This window comes from Heterocephalus glaber, unplaced genomic scaffold (genome assembly GCF_053883595.1).
Source record: "Heterocephalus glaber isolate CG9 unplaced genomic scaffold, H.glaber_assembly_v1.0 deba00000347, whole genome shotgun sequence".
Taxonomy (NCBI): domain Eukaryota; kingdom Metazoa; phylum Chordata; class Mammalia; order Rodentia; family Bathyergidae; genus Heterocephalus; species Heterocephalus glaber.
Window position 1 is genome coordinate 61,707,370 of NW_028258143.1, and position 26,784 is coordinate 61,734,153.

The 26,784-nt window shown below is 38.1% G+C and overlaps 1 pseudogene; it reads left to right on the plus strand.

The window, feature by feature from the left end:
- Positions 1-760: 760 nt before the first annotated feature.
- The window catches only part of LOC101719589 (oxysterol-binding protein-related protein 8-like), a 49,324-nt pseudogene continuing 23,300 nt past the window's right edge, over positions 761-26,784 (plus strand).

Here is a 26,784-nt window from a genome sequence, read left to right on the forward strand (position 1 = left end):
TTAAGTATTCTTACTTAAAGCAAAGCTTTAGAGAATATGTCTATTTGCAAGTAAATAAGTTTGAATTCATTTCCTCCTTATCATCTGTTCACTACAGAATAAAACAAGGAGGAGAAAAAAAATTTAAAACTCTAGGAAGAATAAAGCTAGAGATGAACTTTTCTGTTCAGTTCTGTAAAGGTTCACTTTTTCGCCTGGAGAAATAGTTCGTGAAATTGTGCCTTTAACCTTTATCACATTTCAAAGCAATTCTTCTTGTCCACTTATTTTTCTCCTGAATAAAACAGTTCCTGGAGTTTTAAATTCTCATAAATGTTCTCTTACATTTTTAATTCTGAATGTTTAGAAGAATTTCCAAGTCCTATAGTACCTAAACTTCCCTTGAAACTCTATTACTTTTTTCTAATATTTCATGTCAGAAATAAATTCAAGGGCCTGGGATTTAGCTCAGTGGTTTCGCCGCCTGCTGCACAAGCTAAAGGACCCGAGTTCGATCCCCAGTAGCAAAAAAAAAAAAGAAAGAAAGAAATTCAAATATCACTGCAGTGTTCTTAAAATGAACAACTATATGAACTTATCTCATATTATTTGTTTTTGAGGTTTTCTAAGTATTCTCATCTGAATGTCTAATTAAGACTATAAAACCTACCAGAAGATTGGAATTTAATTCTTTCTTCCTAATAATATTTAATTTTGCAGAGGTATTCCACAGCAGTGAAGTGATCATTGTACATAGTAATTTTAATGATCATTTGCCACGATGACATTAAATTACAATGTTTTTAATTTAGCAAAATTGGGTCTGATTTTGAAAGGCAAAAAGAAGAACAAAAAGGTAGCAAATAAGACGGAGGAAGGGGGGCGTGGGTAATGTGATTCATAAAAGCTATGATTTGACAATCGCCACTGAAATTGAGAATCAGTGAGTTATACACGGTGCACATATCCCTGTTTCCTGACCTGCAAAAATGGCCAAATTTAATCTGAATTAATATAATAACATTCCTAAAGAAAGAATGTGCCCATCATAAATTGCTGGAGAATATTCAAAGATGAAAAGTCAAGGAGAAAAAACTAGAAGTGCCCATGGAAGTTTTACATAGAGAGGAAAAAAGCATTTTAACCAATTGTACTTAGATTGAAATATATAGTGAATGTTTAAATTTTAAACATTTATGACAATGCAAGATACATTGACATTAATTATCCTCAAAATATTCCTCTTCACTTCAAAAATACTCATCTCACCTTTCTTGCCACTTTCTGAAGCAGTTCTGGAAGTCTTCTTTCATGAGGGTGTTCGTGGAGTATGATCAAAAATTTGGTGAATGCTGCTGCCAAGTGTCATCCAACAGAAAGCAGGCTTCTAAAAACATCATGGTCTTCACTCATCTTATTCATTGCATCTGCCATTGTATGACTTCTGGCTCTTCTAAAAAGTCAAAATGACCAAGAAAGAACAAGGCAGCCACAACAGTACAACTAAAGACACTCATAAAAGAGGACTCAGAAAGTGCCAAGAACAATGGAATATGTGTGTTTCAAGCTAAAGGAAGTATTTTCAGAGGGGATTAATGACTATGTGTCTTACAATGTAATAAATTTTTTAAATTTAAGCATTCACTGTATTTTTCGATCATACTACATGCAATCCCATTAAAAAATGTTCTTACTATAAAGCAGATGTTACATCCGGCTAAAGAACTGTGTCATATCTAAATCTTGGTGCTCCAATTCCGATTCCAAATGGATATGCCTTTGGGTCAAGAGTGCTCTGATTATCCAACATTCATCTGTACATCGCCTCTGGAGCCTAATTAATGGGATCCATCACACCAGTGGTTAACATAGCCACTCTCAGGGTGGCAGTACAAGACTTAGCATGACACGTTTACCATAATACATGCCACCTGTGGGTCCCTTTGACATGACTATGACATTGGTTATTGATTCTCCACTTTAAAATACCACAAGTAAAACTTACCTGTATCATCTGAGCATTAAACAATATGTAAGAATCATAAGTACAAACTATATGTGTCTTTTCTGGATATAAAAATAAGTGATGATATCAGTTATTTCTTCATCTGTTCTTCAATCATTCTGTTTGCAGCTTCCTTGTTCAAGGGGAGAGGTGTGGCTTTCCAAACTTAACAGCTCGCAACCTAGCAAGGGAGAGAGAAATATGGGGGGTAAACACGGTGTCAGAGGAAAAATACCATACAGTTCATAGAAGTGTAGTTGCAGCAAGTATAGGGAGAAGGTAATTCTGTATGTGACCATGTTGGGAGAGGTCAGCTGTATAATTTAAAATAACAAGACACTTTGCCAAATATCCATCATTTTCTATCTTATGTACCAATGATTGCAAAACTTGTAATTGTAGATTTTCTAACATAAGAACTAGCCCAGGTATTTTATATGCAAAGATTTTCACAAAATATAGGGAAAATCTAGTACTGAAGATAAAGTTTATGTGAAATTGAGTCTAGCTTGTGATTCTCTCCCCTATTTATTTCCATTCACTAACTTGCTTTGGAAATGACCCACAGATGAACTAGCTGTGTTCACAACTGAAATTCAGATTCATTTTCAATATATGCATAGGAAAGCAAGCACTGTGTCTATTTTGTTCTCACATATATCCATAGAAACTACAATGGCTGGTACATCTAAAGTGTTCATACGCCCTTTCAAATATATGCACAAGTATTTAAGAATGCCAGCAGCTCCTTAAAACACTGGGTAGCCAGTGTGATAAAACTGTACTTCAAGCTGTACCTTGTCCTTTTGAAAATAACCTATGAAAGCTGTTCATTCACAATCATTTGATAAGTATAGTGTCTAACAATGATAAAGGACATGAGCCTTTGCTTTCAAAATTTCTCAGTCTGCCAGATTCTATTAGAATGAGAGTAAGCCTGCAGCACATTTAAAAAACATATCAGCAAGCAGGCACAAACACAGTTAATTCTGAGTTCTCTGACCTTTTAGGAGTGCCAACTAGTACCTTCCATGGTGATTTGCAGCAATAGCTGGCCACGGGCATCAGCTACATTTCTAGTAAGCAGGTGATAGTCTCAATTAATGACTACACATGGGACCACATAGAGTCCTGGACATAGGGCACTACTCTTAGTGGTTTGCTATAGGGTTTCTCAACCTTGCTGCTACTGATACTTCCCACTAGATAATTCTCCGTTGGTGGTGAAGGGTTCCATGCATGGTTCAATTTTCCACCAAAAGTCAATGGCTGTCTTTTGCTCCAGTTGTGACAACCAAAGACGTCTCCAGACATTGCCAAATATTCTGGGTTAGGCAGTTGGGAGGTTGGTTTGAAGGCGGATCATCCCTGGTTGAGAAGTTTGGCTCACTGAGGATGCTAGATCTCCTTTCTGTAAGTCAGCTGTGCCTGTGTAACACTTCTAACCAATCCATATGTCTTGTACCCTCTCATTTTACCAATGAAAACTCACTTCTAGCATGGCTTATTTATAATTATGACACCTACTAGGACTAATCAGAGAGCAAGATATGAGAGCAAGAGTAGCAGCTGCCTCTGGAGACCGCACTCCTGATTAGATTCTTTCAAATGCTAACTACTTCTGCTGGGTGTATGCCTGATTAGAGTATTTCAAATGTTAACTAACCATACTTCTGACTTCAAATAAAATTAAAATTTATTCTCTAATTTACGCGCCCCAGGTTGGGAGTGCCCACAGATACCTCACAAAAGCGACAGGGAAACTTGAAGGCTATGCTGTCTTGGAAAAAATAAAAAGGCTGATAGCAAGAATGCACATGTTTTGACACAAGCCCACATACTGTAATCCTGTTAAGAAGACGGCTGAGGTGCAGCACCCTGAGACCTACATTTTCTCTCCCTCAGTCTTACCCAAAAGAAACAATTTTGCTGGTGCAAAGAATATTCCTTATAACAGGTTTTCAGTTCAAAGACAATTGCACAAAATTTGTGCAAGTATATAGAGTAAACATTTGGGTGGAAAGAACTGAATGATGAGAGACACTTGCATCTGGATTCCTTTACCCAGGAGATCTTATAAGTATCTGCCCATCATCAGCTTCAAGGAGTCAAAACTGAGAGATGGTTTTAGATTATTTCAATTTAAGTGTTAGTTATATGTCAGGGCTTCATAGAAAAATGGTTATGCTGAGAAATAAATGGCAGCTACTTCCCATCCAGGTTGGAATAATCTGGAGACTCTGTGTATAAAATATAGGCAAGACAAAATCCAATAATGAAAATATGGAGTTGTTTTAGTTTTTTTAAAAAAAACCCTACCCCTGGGCAGCATATGCCTAACCCACTGAGAAAAAGAAAGATGGAATCAGAAAACGAGTCAAGGGGGCCGGGGATTTAGCTCAGTGGTTCCACCGCCTGCCTTGTAAGCATGAGGGCCTGAGTTTGATCCCTGGTACCAAAAAAAAAAGAAAGAAAATGAGTCAAGGAAAGAAAAGAGGGAAGTTGACATACTTTTTCAAGGCAGCCTCTCCCAGTTTTATCCATCTCTGCACAGTGTACATGGACCACCCAGAGCAGAATAAAAGGCAGGCAAGGCCAGGTGACCAGAGGCCTCGTCTTGGAGGATGTGCCCATCCAGAGGATATCCAGTTGAACCTTTTAAAACAGTGGGGAAGACAGAGCCTTGGCCGTGGCGGAAGCCGGCAGACGGAAGGAAGGAGGGGTCCCACTTTGGCCACAGGACCGCGGGGCCAGAGTTCCAGCCGTGCTCGCCCTGGCGCTCCAGCTGCCCGGAGAGAAGTTGGGGTCCGGCCCAACGCGTGTAGGGCCCGGGCCCCTGGCTCCTCCGGAATCCCCCAAGAACCAGCTCCCTGCGCTCCTCTCCAGGGGCTACACACCAGGTTTCCAGACACACAGGCTGGCTCCACACTAATGAGAAGAGAGGCATAAATCTATCTTTTTCCATTATAGAGGCAGGTTTAACAGCTGGAGAACCTGACCAAACTTCGCTTCTTGGTCATAGCAAAGATACCCTTGGGCCAGCAACAAACAGTGACGAATCTCAGCTTCTTCTGACACTAGGAAAGGTGAGTCAGCGCCAAGGCAAAGAAGCTTATCAAACACCAACTAAAGATCTGCATCAGCCGGGGATTTAGCTCAGTGGCACCACGCCTGCCTTGCAAGTGCAAGGTCCTGAGTTCGATCCCTGGTACCAAAAAAAAAAAAAAAAAAAAAAAAGATCTGTATCAGCCATCTCTCAGTCCTGCAAGTCCTCATAGCCAGGGTTTTGAAAGGGGAGGGAAGATATTTCTCAAAACAGAGATGAATCTTCACTTTCCATGTCAAAGAGCAAGTCTGAATCAAAACTTTATAATGGCTCAGAGAAAGACAGCTTGACTTCAAGTAAGCTCACAAAGAAAGAATCTCTTAAGGTGCAAAGAAAAATTACGGAGAACAAAAGAAAAGAGCCACGAAGGAGTTAGTACAATCACAGATCCTTCTGTTATTGTTATGGCTGATTGGTTGAAGATTCGTGGTGCGTGCTGAAACCTGGGGTGTTACTGATCTATAAGACCCAAAGGAATGGTCAGTGGGTTGGAACTGTTCTGCTGAATGCATGAAATCATTGAGCGTCCATCAAAAAAGGATGGCTTTTGTTTCAAACTTTTCCCTCCTCTGGAGCAGTCTGTTTGGGCAGTGAAGGGTTCAAAAGACCTATAACTCAGATCTATAACTCAGGCCTTCCCTAGCAGTTATTTGATCATCTGAGCTACTTCAGAACCAGATGGAAGGTGCTGGATGGATTCTTTGGAGTGGCTTTGAAATGTTCTAGTCTTCTCAGAGGTACAATGATCAGAGAAGGAAAGGAACATGACCTGCGCATCTCATCAGCACCCATGTGACTTTGTATGGCTTATTACATGCTAACAGTCTCCACAGTGGTGACAACTTCCAGTTAAATGATAGTGAAATTGAACAACAACATTTTAAGGAACAAGATATGTATTCTGATAAATCTGATAAAGAAAATGATCAAGAACACTATGAATCAGACAATGAGGTGATGGGGAAAAGTGAAGAAAGTGATACTGATACATCAGAAAGCCAGGATGATTCATATATCGAACCTGAGCCTGTTATGCTTTAAAGGATACCACTTACGATGAACAGGGCCATGAAGAACTTGAAGAGGCAGGTGAGGCTTCTCAAACAGAAACCGTGTCTGAAGAAAACAAAAGCCTTATCTGGACACTACTGAAACAAGTCCATCCAGGTATGGACTTGTCCAGGGTTGCTCCGCCTACATTCATTTTGGAACCTCAGTCTTTCTTGGATAAATTTTCAGACTACTACTATCACGCAGACTTCCAGTTTAAGGCTGCTCTTGAAGAAAATCCTTATTTCTGTTTGAAGAAAGTAGTGAAATAGTGTTTGTCAGGATTCCATCAAAAGCCAAAGGGCCTGAAGAAACCTTACAATCCTATATTTGGTGAGACTTTCCATTGTTTATGGATTCATCCCAGAACAAACAGCACAACTTTTTATATTGTTGAAAAGGTATTAGAAATACATGTTATAGAAACAAAACAAATCTTGACATTATTGGGATATTTTTATAGACAATATTAACTCACTAAACTATTGTTTGATTTTTTTTTCTTAAATTCTTTTATTGGTACATTTTAGGTATACAACAGAATTACATTTCTCATTGAGAACTTGTACCTTTACATGATGCATCTTGGTTCTCATTTTTTCCCCATTCCTAGCCCCCCCTTCACCCCCTCCACCCTTCCCTATTTACAAAGACTTTTTTTCCATTTTGTCCATTTCTCAGCATTTTTCTTTCCCTTCTTTCCTTTCCCCTGCCCCTCCCACTACCCCTACCCCTTTGGACTTTTTCTTCCCAGTTTGCGTTATTGATTATTCATTCTAATCATTGGTACATTTTAGGTATACAATATAATGACATTCATCATTGGAAATTTGCACCTCTACATAATCTCTCTTGGTTCTTATTTTTCACCCTTGCCCAGCCCTCCCTTCAACCCCTCCAGTCCTCCCTATTTACAAAGATTTTGTTCCTATTTTTCCATTTTCTCATATTAATCCCATTCCCTTCTATACTTTCCCCTAGCCCTCCCACTTCCTTCCCCTTTGCCCCTTTTCTTCCTATTTCACATTACCTATTATACCTTTTAGTCCTTATTTACACTTTCAGTTTCTCACACCAGAGAAACTATTCAGTATTTATACATGTGTGTCCTATTTATTTCACTTAAGAGTATCGCTTCAATGTGCATCCACTTAGCTATAAATGTCTCTAATTTCTCATTTTTTATGGCTAAGTAGTACTCCATTTTATAAAAAAAAAACACCACATTTTCTTAATCCAGTCTCCAGTTGATGGGCATTTGGGCTGTTTCTAAGTTTTAGCTATCACAAACTGTGCTGCTATGAACATGGGTGCACATATATCACTGTGGTATGATTCTTTTAATTCTTTGGGGAAGATTCTCAGCAGTGAAATAGCGAGGTCAAATGGGACTTCCAGTCCTAGTTCTATGAGGTATCTCCATACTGATTTCCACAGTGGTTGCACCAGTCTACACTCCCACCAGCAGTGGAGCAGGGTTCCTCTTTTCCCACAGCCCCGCCAGCATTTGTTATTGGTTGATTTCACGATAGCAGCCATTCTTTCTGGAGTGAGGTGGAATCTCAGTGTTGTTTTCATTTGCATCTCTCGAATGACCAGTGATGTTGAACATTTTTTCATATATTTATTTGCTATTTTTACTTCTTTGTCTGAGAAATGTCTGTTCATTTCAGATGCCCATTTTTTGATTAGGTCTTTAAATTTGGGAGGTCCGATCTTTTTAAGTTCTTTATAGATTTGAGATAGTAGACCTTTGAGGAAAAGGAGGTGAAGATTTTCTCCCACATTGTGGGTGGTCTCTTCACACTGCTGGTGGTTTCTCTTGCAGTGCAGAAGCGTTTTAATAAGAAGAGATCCCACTTGTTGATTGTTTGTGCTAGTTCACGGGCAACTGAGGTTTTGTTCATAAAATCTTTTCCTACACTGATGTCTTCAAGAGTTCTACCTAACCTCTGTTCCAACTGGTTCAGAGTTTCTCTTTTAATATTTAGATCTTTAATCCATTTCAATTTTAGTTTAGTGCATAGCGAGAGATATAGGTCTAGTTTTAATCTTTGGCAAGTTGAAACCCAATTTTTCCAGCACCATTTATTAAAGAGGCTATCCTTCATCCAGTGAGGGTGTTTGGCTCCTTTATCAAAGATGAGATGGCTGAGTGTGTCTGGCATTGTTTTTGCATCTTCTAATTTGTCCCACTGGCCCTCAGGTCTGTTTCTTTGCCAGTACTATGCTGTTTTTATCACAGTAGCTTTGTAGTAGAGTTGCAGGTTGGGGATTGTGATACCCCCTGCCATGTCTCTGTTACCTAGAATTGCTTTTGCTATTCTGGGTCTCTTCTTGTTCCAAATGAATTTTTGGATTGTTTTCTCAAGGTCTGTGAAGTGTGCTGCTGGGATCTCAATTGGAATTGCATTGAATCTATATAGCAGTTTTGGAAGTATGGCCACTTTCACTATATTAATCCTTCCTACCCAGGAGCAGGGATGTCTGTCCATTTTCTGATATCATCTTCAATTTTTCAGAGTGCCATAGTTTTCAGAGAAGAGGTCTTTGATTTCTTTTGTTAGACTGATTCCTAAGTATTTCAGTTTTTTGAATGCTATTGTGAAAGGAATTATTTGCTCTATTTCTCTCTCAGTGAGTGTGTCATTGGTGTAGAGGAAAGCTATTGATTTTTGTGTGTTGACCTTGGAACCAGCTACTTGACTGAATTTGGTTATTAAGTCTAGAAGACTTTTGGTGGAGTTCTTGGGGTCTGCTATATACAGTATCATGTCATCTGCAAATAATGACAATTTGACTTCATTACCTATCTTTATTCCTTTTATTTCTTTCTCTTGTCTAATTGCCATGGGTAATGTTTCTAGAACTATATTGAACAAGAGTGGTGATAGTGGACATCCTTGTCTTGTTCCTGATTTTAGTGTGAAGGATTTCAGGTTTTGACCATTTAGTATGATATTGGCTGTTGGTTTTTCATAGATGGCTTTTATCAGTTGGAGGTAGAGACCATCTGTTCCGATTTTTTGTAGGCCTTTTATCATAAATGCATGTTGGAGTTTGTCAAATGCTTTTTCTGTATCTATGGAGATAATCATATGGTTTTTGTCCTTGGCTCTATTGATATAGTGTATTACATTGATTGATTCATGTATGTTGAACCATCCCTGCCTCCCTGGGATGAATCCCACTTGATCAGGGTGTATGATCTTCTTGATGATCTTCTGCATTCTATTTGCCAGTATCTTATTAAGGATTTTTGCATCTAGTTTTCATTAGTGAGACTGGCCTATAGTTCTCTTTTTTGGTTGGGTCTTTCTCTGCTTTGGGGATCAAGGTGATGCTTGCTTCCAGGAATGAATTTGGGAGTATTGCTTCCCTTTCAATTTCACTGAAGAGTTTAAACACTAGTGGCAGTAGTTCCTCTCTAAATGTCTTGTAGAATTCAGCAGTGAAGCCATCAAGGCCTGGGCTTTTCTTAGTTGATAAGTTTTAATTATGTTTTTAATTTCATTGGTTGATATTGGGTTGTTTAGAATTTTTAGGTCTTCTTCGGTTAACTTTGGTAATTCATATGTATCTAGGAATCTGTCCATTTCTTCTGTGTTTTCCATCTGTTTGGCGTATAGGTTCTAGAAGTAGGTATTGATGATCCTCTGGATTTCTGCTGGGTCTGTTGTAATTTCACCCTTTTCATTCCTAATTGCATGGATTTGGGCCTTTTCTTTCCTTTTTCTGATAAGATTGGCTAAGGGTTTGTCAATTTTGTTGATTCGTTTGAAGAACCAACTCTTGGCTTCATTGATGTTTTGTATCATTCTCTTAGTCTCCATTGCATTGATTTCTCCTCTCATCTTTATAATTTCCTCCCTTGTATAAGCTTTGGGGTTGTCCTGCTCTTCTTTTTCTAGAAGCTTGAGGTTCAGCATCAGGTTGTTTAATTGGGCTCATTCTGTTTTCCTAATATGTGTATTCACTGCTATGAATTTCCCTCCTAAGACTGCTTTCATTGTGTCCTATAGATTCTGATATGTTGTATTGTCATTGTCATTTAATTGAAGGAACTGTCTGATTTCTTCTTTAATTTCCTCTGTGACCCATTGGTTATTCAGAAATGTGTTGTTCTATTTCCACGTGTTTATGAAATTTTTCCAGTTTCTTTTGCTATGGATCTCCAATTTCATCGCACTATGGTCTGATAATATACAGGGGATAACTTCAATTCCTTTGCACTTACTTAAACATGTTCTGTGTGTGAGTATGTGGTCTATTTTGGAGAATGACCCATGTGCAGCTGAGAAGAATGTGTATTCTGATTTTGTGGGGGGAAGACTCTGTAAACATCTGTTAAGTTCATTTGTTCAAGAGTTCGATTGAGTTCTGGTATTTCATTACTTATTGTTTGTCTAGCTGATCTATCTATTTATGACAGTGGGGTGTTGAGGTCCCCTCTACAATTGTATTAGTCCATATATGACTTTTCATGTCCGTTAGTATTTGTTTTATATAGTTGGGTGTACTAGTGTTTGGTGCATAGATATTTATGATTGTCATCTCCTCCTCTTGGATTGTTCCCTTTACAAGGATGTAGTGTCCTTCTTTGTCTCTCTTAATCAGCATTGGTTTGAAATATACTTGATCTGCAAAGAGGATAGCTACTTCTGCTTTTTTGGGGGTTCCCGTCACGTGGAGTATTATCTTCCACCCTTTAACTTTCAGTCTATGAGTTTCATTTTGAATTAAGTGTGTTACTTGTATGCAGCGTAGTGTTGGATTTTATTTCTTGACCCATTCTTCCAGTCTGTTTCTTTTGATTAGTTAATTGAGACCATTAACATTGATGGATACAACTAAAACGTATTAACTGGTCATTGCCATGACTTTTTCTTTTTATTGGGTTCTCCCCCTTCACATTTAATTTCTTGTTGTGCCAGATGGGTTCATTCTGCTTTGCTTCCTGGGGTTGTGAGCCTCAATGTCTGTTCCTAGGATATTGTGTAAAATTTTTTAGCATGCTGGTTTGGTATTCATGAAGTTCCTAAGGTGCTTTTTGTCATGAAAGTATCTTATTTCTCCATCAATTTTGAAAGATAGTTTTGCAGGATAAATCAATCTGGGTTGAAGGCTGTTTTCTTTTAGGGCTTGGAATATGTCACTCCAAGCTCTTCTTGCCTTGATGGTTTGTGTTGAGAAGTCTGCTGTGATTCTGATGGGCTTTCCTTTGTATGTGATTTGTTTCTTTTCTCTCACTGCTTGGAGAACTTTGTTCTTCTGTTGTGTTTCTGGAATCTTAACAGTTATATGCCTATGTGTAGATTTTTTTTGATCAAGGCTAGTTGGAGTCCTATATGCCTCACTTATCTGTATGTCAAGTTCTTTTCCCCTGCTTGGGATGTTTTCTGCCATTACTTCTGTGAAGAGTTTTTTTATGTCATCTGCACTCTCTCCTGTTTTTTCATTGACTCCAATCAGTCTTCTTTGTATCGTCTAGCAGCTGCTAGATTGATTTCTCATGTTCCCTTATAATTTTGAAGCAATTTTTCTTTTCCTGGTCACTAATTGCAATCTTATCTTCTATATCTGAAATTCTGTCCTCACATTGGCTCATTCTGCTGTGTAGCCTTTCAATGGAGATTTTCATCTCCTGGAAATCTTTTTGCATCTGTTTTATGGATTCCATTTATTTCCTATGTTGGGATTCCATCATGTTCCTCAGCTCCTCTCTATATTTATTAATCATGTCTTACACTAGGAGCACAATTTCTCCTGTTATCTGAGAAATTATTTCTGATTTCATTTTTTCCAGATCCCCTTTTGTTGCCAGTTCAGTGGGTCCAGGTGGTTGAGTATCAGAGTGTTCCATCTCATTTCCCTTTGGAGTTGGTGTAGGTGATCTGGAAGTCTGGTTTTGAGACTTATTTACGTGTTTTCTCATTTTGACTGGAGGAGCAGAGGGAGTGCTTTTGGTGCCCCTGCGGCTCACCTCCTCTGAGCTGGAAGAGGTGGGACAGGGGCCCGGAGCAGCAGGAGGGATGGTGGCCCAGAAGCCCCTTCCTCTGGACCAGAAGCAGTGGGATGGTGGCTCAAAAGCCCCTTCCTCTGGGCCGGGAGCTGCCGGACAGACCGTGGCCCAAAAGCCCTTTCCTCTGGGCTGGGAGTGGCGGGATGGATGGTGGCCAGGAAGCCCCTTTCTCTGGGCTGGGAACGGTGGGACAGAAGGCTGCCCAAAACCTTTTCCTCTGGGCTGGGAATGGCCAGATGGACCGCAGCCCCAAATCCCTTTTCTCTGGGCTGGGAGCAGCGGGAGGGCTGGTGGCTGGAAAGCCCCTTCCTCTGGACCAGGAGCAGTGGGACAGTGGCTCAGAAGCCCCTACCTCTGGGCCAGGAGTGGCAGGGGAGATTGATCTTTTTTACTAGTGAATGGTTAGCACTTAATCTTTTAGTACTAAATGCTACTAAATCCCATACTCCTATGTATTACTCTTACAGTCATGGATTCCTTGATCAAAAATAAATCTCTATTTTTTCTCCCCTAAAAAAACAAAAAAAAAACCACAGTGGGGAAGACAGTAAATAAGCTTATCTATAATACCACCATTAATGTCTACTGACTTCAGAAAATAGGGAGAGTTATGTTCCCCAGCACCAAGACTGGGCACCATTCTGTCTTCCAAAGAAATATCCTCTGGTGAGAGTGAAATTTTTTCAAGGTCTACAGAGAATCTGATCAGAGAAGACTGTGATAAGGAAGCTGGAAGTGTGCTACCTTTGACATGTGGAATAGGGGAATCACTTCCATATACTCATGATTTCTCTTTTTGTTTAATAACTTACCGAGAGACTGGCCAGAGAAACTTGTGGGAGTTACACACTACTATGAATCGGTGAAGCAGGGGAGGAGAACCTTCTCCCGTAGGCTCTTGTCTTCCTTGGGAATCTTTATAACACTTTCATAACTCGCTCCTCCCAGAAGACAGTGATGAACATATGAGCTTGCTTTATGTAGCATATTTGGGGTTTCTTTCTTTTGCATCTTCCTGCCACCAGAAAGGGAGCATTCTAGTCTGTTCTCCATCTCATGATAAGCTGCCATTGTCCAGATGTGTTACTTCCTGGTTGGTTCAATCAAAGGTGACATATTAAGAAACCATTATTATATTACATGTAAACTACAATCTCCAGTCCAGTTTTTCATCTATTGTGAAATAGATATTTTGATTTTTATCTGTTGGCTCCTGTATTCTGTGATTCTGTGTCTCAATTCTTAGCTCAGAAGGGTAAGAGAAAGGTTAAATATTTCCCACACAGCCAATAAACACACACACACACACACACACACACACACACACGCAAGAAATCTTGAGACACAGGAGCCAGGGCTAGCATATGAAGATCAAGAAAATATTTGGACATCAAGGTTTCAGGTGTGATTAGGGTAGGTAGCTTTAGAGTCTAACAGTTTAGAAAGGAAAAAGGCATCTTAACATTATGGAGTCTTGGCAGCTATTGTAATTTTGTCCTCAAGAGAAAGTCTAAATTTATGTTCATTAAGTTTGTCAGCAGAAGATACCATATACATGGTTTATATAATCCATGACTATGAGATCTTACTATACAGGAAATATGCCATCTTCTTCAGTCATATAAATAAATAACTCCAGATATTTATTTAAAAATACAACAGCTATATGAGCAATTAAAAAGAACTGTTCCTGAAACATTGTCTCTAAAAATCATATTTGCTAAAAAAAAAAAAAAGAAGAAATTGAATTAGCTATAAAAATATGCTTCGACAAGAGGATGCTAATGAAAGGAAAATGAACGAAGGCAGGAAGAAAGCAAGAGACTGACATAGGAAAGAGGGATAAGATCTTGAAGACCATATTAGATGGAAAGATGAGACAGACCCAGATCTACTTGCTCTTTAAGAGGAGATCTGAAGAGGGGAACAGCTCAGACCACGTGGGAGGATGATGTGTAATTGTTCAGAGAATCTGCCTGCACCAACCCCCAGACAGATGAATGGACATTTTGATGACTCCATCTCCTTGCCACTGACCTGCCCCAGGTGACACCAAGTGGAACAGAGATGAGCTGTCCCAGCCAAGATCCATCAAAACTGCAGATTCATAGGCAAAATGACGAAGCTGATGTTTTTGGTCACTTCATTTTCGTGGTTTGCTAGGCAGCAATAGGTAAAGGAAATACCTCTTTTTGGGATTCAGTCTCAGAAACAAATTTGTCTTAGTCATACTTTCATTTACTTCTCTTTAATTGTGTACAGTTTTGGTCAAAGAAGAGTTGAACAATTCCTAAGCTTCGAATTAGTGTTTAATTAGTTCAGAAATAAAATATTTCCTCTTTCAGTCATTTCTCTATGGAATCTCAGCTACAGACAAATATTCAGGTAATATTCTCAGGTACATTATGTGCTCTTTCAAAATGTACTGCCAGATATATATGTATAATTTCAGGAAATTTTTCTTCAATTTTAGGTTTTGGTGTTTATTTTCTTTCTTTGGTTCTGCTTTTCTTTTTAAAACTATTTTAATTTTAAATTTTATTAATCATATTATATTTATTTTGTCTCCAATATCTGTCACTTTCTCTGAAATCCTTTTTTTTTTCAAATCTTTTTCATTTTTAAAATTTTATTTTTGACTTATATTTTTCATAAAGCATTATGTTTTATTTATTCACTTTCTGTTATATCTTAGATCTAGAATTCCCCTCAGAAGGCTCATGTGTTCAGAGGTGGAGTTTTGGGAAAGTGAATGGATCATGGGGCACTATACTGCTCATCAGTGGATTGATCCATTGATGAAACCAAAACCGAATGTGCTGTTAGGAGATAGAGTCTTGTCAGATGACGTGGTTCACTGAGTACATAACTTGGGTGTATTGCCCTCTCTGGCTCTTCTCCTTTCTGCTTCCTGACTGCCATGACTTGAGCCATGTTTCATCCATCATGCCCCTCTGTCATCCTGTTTCTGTTTTAGGGCCATCAAACCATGAAATAAAACTGTAAGCCAAAATAAATCTGTCCTCATTTAAATTGTGAGTGTCATATGCTGTGTCCCATCAATGAGAAAGTAACTAAGGTAGAAAATGACACCTGAAGTTTCAAAGCAGCCTAATATTCAAGCTGTAGCATAGGTACTGCTGGCATCTTTTAGCCAGATCTACAGTGAGAAATAGAAACAAAAGTCCATTTGAAAATTTTTTAGTTTAGCCAGAGAAGAAATGCTTGCATAGGAGAGCATAGTTGCTGAAGAGATTAGCATTAAAAACAAGCCAGATACTGTGCATTAGAATAATAGTGAAGTTGGTTGAGGGAATCTCAAGAATCAGGAACAGAGTACTAATCTTCACTGGCTCAAGGGTATAAAAGTTAAAGGTAAACTTTGAAAGACTTTTCTTTTTCTTTGAGAAAAATGCTTTAACATGCCCGGATAGAAAAGGGCCACCTAAAAAATTCATTCCCTGGGATTCTTTAGACCATGTTCAGTCATCTAAGCACTTGGAGGCCTCCACAGCCATGATGCAAAGGGACCTGGCTACTGTTTGAGCCCGTGGCAGACCTTGGCATCATCCACATGGTACTGATTTTATAGCCATATGGAAAGCAAGAGTCATGTGGTTAGGGAGGTTTCCACCCAGATTTCAGAAGAATGGATGGAAAGACAGGCAGTGTTCTCCTATGGGTTAGCCTGAAGCTATAAAAGCAAAGCCAGAAGTACAGTAGAGAACTCAGGAAATTGGAGACACCAGGAATATGGATCATTTGCTGAAGAAACCATGAGGGCTACAACCAGCAATGATATAGAAGTAGTGCTGCCCAAGCCATTAGGCACTCACATCTCAGCACAACATGCCTTCAGTGCTAGACAAGGAGCTGCAGAATTTAATGTTCGCCCTGCTAGATTTTGGTCTTGCTTTGGCCTGATTCCTTTCTTCTCATTTTTTCCTTTTGAAATGGGAATGTTTCCCCTGTGCCATTGTATGTTGGCAATATTTAACTTTCTTTTTGATTTTCATATGGGCTCACATTTAAGAGTTTACCTGGAGTCAAAGAAGAGACTTTCGACTTGGACTTTACAGCAATCCTGGAACTATTAAGTCTTTCATGAGATGGACTAAATGTATGTTGTAGAAGATACACGTAAGTCTTTGGGGGATGGGAGCAAAATATAGTTTAGATCTAGAATGCCCCCCAAAAGACTCATGTGAACAGAGTTTGGGATATTAGAAGGTGTTTTATCATAAAGGCACGATATCAGTGGATGAATCCACTGATGAATCCACAGCTGAATGAATGTGCAACTGTTAGGAGGTAGAGTCTGGTCAGAAGAGTGCTTCACTGGAGTATATCTAGAAGGGTATATCTAGAGGGTCTCTTCCCCTCTCTCTCTGTAAACATGAGTAGATTTTGTCTTTGATGCCCCTTGTGCCATCTTGTTTCTACCTTGGGGCCAGTTGACCAGGCACTAAAACTGTGAGCCAAAGTAATCCTCTCCTCCTTTAAATTATGGGTGTTGAGTATTGTGTCTGAGTGATGAGAAAGTAAATAAGACACTCTCTTATTTTCTTCTGGCTTACTCTTCATTTGTAAAATAATTTTTCTTTAATTTTCAATTATTTCTTGCATTGTTACTAACTTTATGAGTTTCTAATTCTGGCATATTATTATTCATAACCAATACTATTTTGCTAATGTTTGTTAACTCATTTTGAAGTAGTAGATTGTATCTTTTACTTGTTTTATTGATATGTCTTTCTTCTGAGCTTATATGGCCTAAAAAATTGTTATTCTTCCTTTTATTCTCTTACATTCTTGTAAAGATATTATTTGAGATTTGATCTCTATACTTTCTGGATTTTACATATAAAGTTGATTCTTTAATGAATTTTTAGAAGGACATTAAATTCAGGTATACTTTTTAATACCAATTTGGGGGGGGGGTGCGTGTGTGTGTGTTTACGTATGTATGTATTAAATAACAAGGTAGCTTGCTGGAATTTCCTGGGGATGTTTTATTCCATAGTCCTATCTGAACATTATCTTTTGGTCCTTTATATTGCCCTTTTATTGATCAGTTTTTAAGCTACTCTGAATAATTTCTCCTTGGTCTGGGACTCCTCACTGGTTAATTTCAAGAGTTCACAAGACCTAGACTTTACTCACTTTTCCAGGCTTTCCTAAATGCCTTATATTTACCCACCTTTGTAGTGGACAAACACCCTCCTTGTTTAACCTGTTGTTCTCAAGTAGTCCCTATTTCACTTCCCAATGAATATTTGTTAGTTATTTTAGATTTCCTCCTGGGTTCAGGAGCATTGTTACCTTCTGCTTCTTCCTGAATCTACAGATATATCTTGTAGGTTTTGCAGCTCCTAGTGGTTTGGTTCTACTTCTACTTTTTTAGATTAGAGAGAATGTGAAATCACCGAGTTTTATTATAAATGTTTCCATGACATTCTTGGCTTTGCTACTGAGTTACTGTGTTTATTTTTATGTGAGTGTCTGGGAAGATGATTCTTCCTCTGCCACCTCCATCTTCCTACCAAAGGATTCTCTCAACAATGACATCTATGATGGCAGACCAGAGTTCAAATGGAATTGGTATTTCAGATTTCAAGTCAACATCATACATTTAATGGCAAATATCCCCTGTGTGCAATATATTGTTGGCAATAGCCAAAGGCAAGCTAACTTTATTCTCTAACATTAAATTCTTAAGTAATAAAATTTTACCAGTAGAAAAGTGACTTTATAATTCTATGTCCCAAATATTTATTCCTATTATAATGATTAAATTGATTATCAAGAAGGAATCATTTGACAAATTAGTAGGCATGATCATTTCATTGCTTTGTTGAAATAGAGTAGTCACTGAAATGAAAGAAGTATTTATTATCAAAAAAGGAAATGAAAAGTTAAGATGAAACACTTTACTTAACTAAAAAATATACTTTTAAAAAGGAATGAATTTCCCAAAGGTTTCCTTTAAAAAGTCCAAAACAAATATCTCTCAGAATAATTTGTGGAGATAGATGGCACAAAATATGTTTAAATAGGACCCCAGAGATGGACCCTAGGGACCCTTGGGTGATGGGCACCAAATGTAAGTGAATATCTTCAAAGATGGGAGTACCAAGGCCATTAAGTTTCATTCCTCTTTAGTTCATTTGTACAATAAGAAATGAAATAAAGAAAATAGGTGACTAGGCTCTCAGATTGTTCTTATTTTAGAAAGAAAACCTTCCTAGATGTTAACATATCAATTATGTTTTCTGATTTTTACATTGTTTTGCTCTTGAGTGTATAGAATTTGTCTACCTTAGGCAACCTTTAGGTAAGCTAAATCAGTGAACACACAGACACACACACAGTGGTAGACAGTATTCTTTAATAATTATAGTGCTGATGGTTGAAATTCTAAGAGACTAAAAGTGTGATTCAGAAGAAATACACAGATTTTTACAAGTCAAATAAAGTCAAGAAGAACAATACCTACATGTGTTGTTATAAACATAGAAGGTGTTATTTACCTAAAAGTGTCAAAATCATTATTGTGCTTATAGAATCATCCCCAAACAATTATAAATAAATTAGCTCTGTTTGACTTCTCTACCACCTGCTGGTAGAATTATGGATCAAACCCTAGGGATTAAATGGGGCAAGTCTGCATTTGAATCTTACAATGGTTTCCTTTCACTAATAAAGGATCAGAGAACAAATTTTGTTTGTCTGGAGAATATGAGCAGAAGAGGACTCCAGCTCTTCTGGACCCGAAAAATGGGAGATTGGCAGAGATCAAATAGAAGCTTTGCCACTCCGCTGCTGTACCAATTAAGTCCTCAGCGAATCTAGACAACCAGATACCATAGTGTGGCTCTACCTAACTTAAGGACAGAATAATCCCTCCTGATGAGTCAGACCCGTGGGAGAAAATCTGTGCTGCATTGAAAACTGCTTTGGAGACTCTGCTGAGCAGTGTCTTATACTAAAAAGATGTATAATTATCCAGAGAGACTAGTTCATTCCTGCAGATGTCCTGCATGTCATCTATTTACCTGTGTGTCTGCATTGCTGGGCTTATGTCCTGTTGGCCAGGGACTGAGTGGTCTGCATTCCTTCATCTCTGCATCTGACACAGTGCCTGGATGGTACCACACTGTGAGCACTCAGGAAAAGTGTTAAATATTGAATGCACAAGCAGATGAGTCTCTATTCAGAAAAGCTAGTGGCATCTGCAAATTTGAGTGATCAAATTTCAGGCCATTTGTGAAACTGCAAATGAAACTGTCTTGAAAATATAAGAGTCAATTTTCCTATCTGGAAATGCCTTTCACTTATCCCATCTGTTACTTATTTTTATCTCTTTATTAATAATTTAACTGATCAAAGGGTCATTGAATCTACAAACATAGTGTAGCCACAGAATCTCCAGTTTACAAATACTAATACCTGCTAAACTAATAAAGGAGGCTTTTCTTTTCAAAGGTTATTCTTTTTTTTCAAAGGTTATGCTATCAGAAGTCTATGTTTTAAAGTGAGCATATAACTTAGCCCTAAATTCATTTTTTACTTACTTTCAACATCTATGTCCATTAAGTCTGACCCAAATGAAAATACCAAGAGCCCACAGCTCTCTAACCTAAAGTGGGGATCACCTCTAGACAGAGTCTTAGTGCAGCACTTTCCCTCATATGCTTCTCAGTAAAGATGTAAGCAATTGCTGAGTATCTGTACTGTCTTCTTTCTAGCCTTCCCAGCAACTCCTACACAGTGACTATTGAGTAGTACTCCTTTGTGTTAGCAGCTGGCTCTTTTCTTTCAATATATTTTAAGAACCATCCTAGTTCCAAATCAAATCTGTATTAAACTATTACTCAAATTCTTTTTCACTTATCTTAGATCTGGTTTCTATATGACATGACTTTTTAAAATCATACATGAAACAAATATTACTTTGACACAAAATTATTTCCAAAAATAATTCTAAAAGATTTTGGTTTCTTTCATAGGATCACTTTTTGTATAAAGATATTTTGTTGCACACCTAATCACCCAAGCTATAGGATATATAACCATGAAATTGTTTAGGAAGCTGTTTTTAAGCAGGTGTGATATTCATCAAGTTTAATAACTCATTTAGCAGAGGTATTGACCAGCCAGAATGGTCTTCATAGCACTAGACTAGAGTCCTAAATTGCTCCCTGATGTGCCCGTGTTAGATGCTGAGCTGCCAAGATTAGATGAAATGGGGAGAAGGCATACTCAGGGGTTTAGGACAATGACTATCAACAGATAGAGTGATAGTTCTATAAATTAACATCTTTGCATAGCTGGTAGTACATAGCAGTATAAAATAAGTCCTATCATAAGTCTTTGTGTTACTCTTTTTCTAAAAGAGAAGAAATAGAAGACAAAACAAGGTAATGACCTCATCTCATAATTTTCTCAAGGGATCCACATAATCAAATTAAAGGAGGTCTGAAACCTCTGCAATTGGGGATGAGGACCCTTCTAATGGAAAGGGTTCTGATTTTACAAAAACATATGACTTTATAAACACATTTCTAAAGGCCTCAAAGTTTCATCTTCATTGTCATCACCAAATCCACCTCTGTAACTTATCAGAGGAAATGGCATAATTGAGTCGTCAAAAGATGCTCTGATGCTCACTATAAAGTGTGACCCTGAGCATCTAAGAAATCTATTAAAATCCACAATTAATAATGTATATGACATTAACTGGTTTTCTATATAATGAACATGAAAAAGAAGTAAGTCAAAGATGAAAATAAGTTAGTATGTGTGTACTTGTCCATCCTGCTCAATCCTTTTCAATATCTAGCCAAAGATTATTCTCATTGCTTCGAATGGGAGAATGTACCACACTAGTAAGGCTGCCTTTCCTTCCCACTGAAGTCTGTGTTTGAAATTCTTTTCATGTAAGAATTACTGGGGAGCCACTGCTCTCAGGGCAGAGGAGGTAAGCCAATCCCAGCACCCAGGAGGAGGCTCTCTGGCCGCCATTCCACTGCTCCAAGGGTAGAGGAGGTGAGCTGCACAGCACCCTCTGCCTCCCCGTGAAAATGAGAAGACACATAAACAAACCTCAAAAACAGACTTCCAGATCACGTACAGCAACCCCAAAGGGAAACGAGATGGAACAATCTGATACTCAACCACCTGGACTCCCTGAACTGGCAACGAAAGAGGATCTGGAAAAAATGAAATCAGAAATAATTTCTCAGATAACATCAGAGATTGTGCCCATAGTGCAAGACATGATTAATAAATCTAGAGAGGACACAGATTAAAAAAATAGAGAAGCTGAGGAACATGATGGAATCCCAACATAGGAAACAAATGGAATCCATAAAACAGATGCAAACAGATTTCCAGGAGATTAAAAACTCCATTGAAAGTCTATGCAGCAGAATGAACCAATGTGAGGATAGAATTTCAGATATAGAAGATAAGATTGAAGTTAGTGACCAGGAAAAGAAAAATTGCTTCAAAATTGTAAGGGACCACAAGAAATCAATCCAGCAGCTGCTAGATGGTGCAAAGAAGAATAACATAAAGACTGATTGGAGTCAATGAAGAGACAGGGGTGAGTGCAAATGACATAAAAAAACTGTTCACAGAGGTGATGGGAGAAAACTTCCCAAGCAAGGGAAAAGAACTTAACATACAGAAAAGTGAGGCATATAGGATTCCAACTAGCCTTGATCAAAAAATATCTACACACAGGCATATAATAGTTAGGATTCCAGAAACCCAACAGAAGAACAAAATTCTACAAGCAGTTAGAGAAAAGAAACAAATCACATACAAAGGAAAGCCCATCAGAATCACAGCAGACTTCTCAACATAAACCCTCAAGGCAAGAAGAGCTTGGAGTGATGTATTTCAAGCCCTAAAGGTAAACAGCCTCCAACCCAGATTGATGTATCCTGCAAAACTATCTTTCAAAGTAGATGGAGAAATAAGATACTCTCATGATAAAGAGCACCTTGGGAACTTCATGAATACCAAACTAGCACTCCAAAAAATTTTAGATAATATCCTAGGAAAAGACATTGAGGATCACAACCCCAGGAAGCCCAGCAGAATGAATCCTTTGGGTGTGACAAATTAAATGCAAAGGGGTAGAATCCAACACAAAGAAAAAATTCATGACAAGGCTTTTAAAACTTTTAACTTCATCTCCCTAATGAGTGTATAATTCAATCTTGTTATTCTACTGATTAGTATTTTTCTGATTCTAAAGTTGCACACCTTTCCTTGTGCTGTACTGGCTCTTTATCATCTTCTTGTGTCTACTTTATAATTGGGTTGTGTATTAATGAGCTATAGGAGTTTTTTATATATTCTGGTCATAGGTTATATGCATTGTAAATATGGTCTGTTTAAGGGCTACTTTTCATTTTAATGATATCATTTAAAGTTCTAGATTTTGATGGAATCTCATTTATCAATTTTTTTCTTTTATACATCATGTTCTTTGTATCCTAGGAAGTTCTTGCCTACCCTAAATTCATAAACACTTTCCCTTATAAGTTCTTCTTAAAGTTTTATAGTTTTAGTCTTTCATATTTAGGTTCATAGATCCTTTCAAGTTATTTTCATGTATGGAAATAAAGGGTTGAGGTTAATTTTTTGTATACAGATACCAGGTGTTCTAGTGCCATTGGCTGAAAACACTATCTTTTCCTCTGCTCTTGAATTGAGTTTATATTCCATAAAACGTTAATGTTAAATAGTCTTTCAAAACTCAGTGGACCATATATGTGTGGTTCTATTTCTAGATTCTCTGTTTTATTCCAATGATATGTATGTCTTTCCTTACACCAACACTCCCTTGATTACTGTAGCTTTAGAGGAAGTCTTAAAATTAGGTACTAAACGTCTTCCAACACTGTTTTTTCTTTTTCTTTTTCTTTTTCCAGGTCCTTTGCACTCCTACATAACTTTTAAATTTCGATATCCAATTCTTCATTTACAGCAAGTATACATGGACCTGAATTTTTATATATACCTTGTGTTTTCTAATCCTGCTAAATTCAAATACAAGTTCTAGGGGCTCCTAGAGATTTCTTAGTATTTTCTCTGTAGATGATTATTTCATCTACATATAAAGATTTTGCTTCTACCTTGCCAATCCTATCCTAATTGTGTCATTTTATTGCCTGACTATTTTGGTTTAGGCCTATATTTCAAAGTTTAATGGACAGATGAAGAGTAGGCATATCTGCCCTTGTTCCCCACCTTAGGGAGAAAGCATTGTATCTTCTCCATTCATACAAGGTGATCTTGCTGGAAGTATGGAGTACATGTCTTTGATCTGTTGAGAAGGTTCTGTTCTACTTCTAGTCTCCTGATAGCTTTTACCATGAACAGCTGTAGAATTTAGTCCCATACTTTTTCTCCAATTAGTGACAGGATCATACGGCTTTTTCCTTTCCTCTGCTAAAATGATGACTTTTGGAGGTGGATCTTCCAATGCTGAACCAACACTGCCATCCCTATAATAAAACCACTTTCTACGTCCTGCCAGATCTGACTTCTAATAGTTTGTTTTGTTACACAAATTTCTACCTATGTTTATACTTTTTCTTCTATTATCTTTATCCAGTTTTAGGATTAGCACAATGTTGATTTCCTAAAATGAGGGGAGAAGTGTTCCTTCTTTTTTTCTGCTTTAAATTTTTGATATAATTTATCAGTTAAAATGTGTATGAGCCTGTTGTTGTCATATAGGTAGGTTTTCAAGCTAGGAATATACTTTCTTTAATAGGTGCTATTCAAATTTTATATTTCCTCCAGAGTTAGTTTCATTAATTTGTCTTCCAAAGCACTTCTTAGAAGTTGTCAAATTTATTCCAAAAAAGATTTTTGTAATATGCTTTCTATATCCTTTTAAATTCTGAAAAATCCATGGTAATGTCTCCTAGATCTTGATATTATAATTTTAAAAATATATAATTGATGTTGTGTAACAGGAAGAAAAGGTCTAAAGGAGCAGGGGAATTGAGAGGGGTAGGGGAAAGGAAAGAAGGGAAAAGAAAAAATATGAGAAAGGGAAAAAAATTGAAACAAAGTCTTTGCAAATACGGAAGGGTGGAGGGGGTGAAGGGAGGACAGGGGAAGGGGAAAAAAATAAGAACCAAGATACTCATGTAATGGTACAAGATCCCAATGATGAATGTAACTGTATTTTATACCGAAAATGTACCAATAAACTTAATGGGGAAAAAGAAAAGAATTACTGCAGACTTCCTTTGAGGACAAAAACCAAAATTCAGCCTTCTCTGGCTCTTACATGCGGGTCTTGATATGATTGGCTAGATAATGAGAGCTGTGTCTTTATCTTCAGGAAGAAGACTACAATATTTAATGGATAAGTGCAATAAAGGCTCAAAGGATGAGGAGATGAGCGCAAGGTCAGCCTCCTGTCAATACTTGTAAACCCAAGTTCTCCACCCTCACAGCACAGCAAAATCACCTGGTGCTGGGGCCACCCCAAGGGGGCTAAATCAGCCTCTCCAGGGTGGAGCATCAGCCTTCTTACAGGGATGGTTTAAATCAGTGATTTGGGGTTGAGAAACACTGCTCTACACCTGTGGCACAAGCACATAAAGTCAAAAGCTAAAACAAAACACACTTGTTTGTCTCCTGAAGGAACATCTGAGACAAAAAAGGCATAAAGGTATTACTGAAGTATCCAAAACAAAGTCCGCATAGAGCACTTTCTTGACACTTTGGGATTTGGCAGCTGCTAAGATTCAAAGAAAGTGAACCCTGGGACTGAGCAAGAGGGTTTCTGAGCAGGCAGGTGCCTCTCAGGCAAAGGGGAGGAGAGGCTCAAGGACTGACAAAGGAAAACCAGGGTGGACAGGTGCCATGGATGCATCTGAAGAGTGGAGAAGGCTGGGCTTAATCAGGTGAGGATTTTCAGGAGCTTCTTTGTTTTGTTTTTGTGCAGTAAGGATTGAAGCCAGGGCCTTCTGCTAAGCAAGCACTGTACCACTATGCTTTTACCGCTGTACCAGTGCCTTTTAAAATTGTATTTTGATACAAGATCTAGCTAAGTTGCCCCAGCCTGGTCTGGAAACTATAATCCTCTGAGTAGCCAGTATTACAGGCAGAAATGTAAGCTATTAGAATGTGATCCTATCTGTGATCAAAGGCTAGTGATACTTTCTAACAATCAAACTGTACTTAAATTGGGGGGGGTACCGGGGATTGAACTCGGAACCTTGCACTTTTGAGGCAGACAGTGGAACCACTGAGCTAAATCCCTGGCCCTGGTTTGTACTTTAGATAATTTGACCCAATATATCAGGTGACTAAACTGAAAAATAAACAAAGATATCATAGTTGAGAGCCACAGTTGTAACTGTGAGGCTATGGTGTAATATGAGCTGCCTACATGAATAATAAACTGGATGGATGGATGGATGGGTGAATGGGAAAATGTCTGAACTGAGTAAGGATAAAGAGAGTCAGGCAAGTGTCAATGACTCCAAAACAAAGTAAAGAGTAATCAAAAAACTATTTTTTTAAATGAAGACAATGAGGCATAGGAAGTTATAATTTTTCATACAAGGAATTGAAGCACATGATCTGAAAATGATTTGAGAACACTCTCAGATTTAGGAGCCATTATGAAGAATGTAATTTGACATCAAAATCTTGGGATTCTTGATCAATTTTAATTTATGGAGTCAATGGAATATACCAAGATCAATATATTGCTTGTTGTGGAAGAGCCAAGCTATGTAATTGCGATGCCTCATTAGGGGAAGGCACTTTTGGGTGGTGCATGTGGAAGAACCATCCATAGGTCCAAAGGATAACACAGGGAGAAATTCAGATAAGCTAGTGCTGGAAGACTGTAGCAGAAGATGGAGGAGCTGAGGCCAGGACACTACAGAAGGACCGAGAGGTGTTTGGGAACTTCCTGAAAGGAGTAAGCAACAGGGAGTAAAAGGCTAGAGAATGCAGGAAGGAGAAAGGAAAAACTCTTCCAGCAAAATCATCGTCATTTCACCCAAAACCCACTCCTAAAATAAAAAGTGTACAGCTTTACTTGTAAATAGAACTTGTAGGTTTTATCTCTGAGTAATGTACAGACATGCTTTTGTTACAAACATCTCATAACATTGCAAAGTCTTCACGGGAAATGACACAACCTTCCATATCCTCCTCACAACTTCTGCATATTGTGATGATTGAAAACATTCCTTCCACAATTAGAGACAAAGCCTTTTCTTTTGCTTTTATCTTTGGTCATTCCACAACGTGGAGACTTCTTCAAAAGCATTACAGCATAAAGAAAAATCTCTTTTTCACCAAATTGCTTTGTTCTCCCAGGAAACATTTATGTTATTTTAAAAGAACACTTTAGGATGCCCTTCTTTCAGAATTTTAAAGAAATGTGAATTTTAAGTGACTAAATCAGCCTGGTGGGCCACCAAGGCAAAATTACTGCAATCTGTTTCTCAGATTATCAGTCTCCCTGAAGACAACTAAGTCCTACGCACAGACACAATGGCTTCATCTTTACAGCTCTGAGGCATAGCCCAGAAATTAAGATGGGAATCTCATTTATTCCTTCTTCCA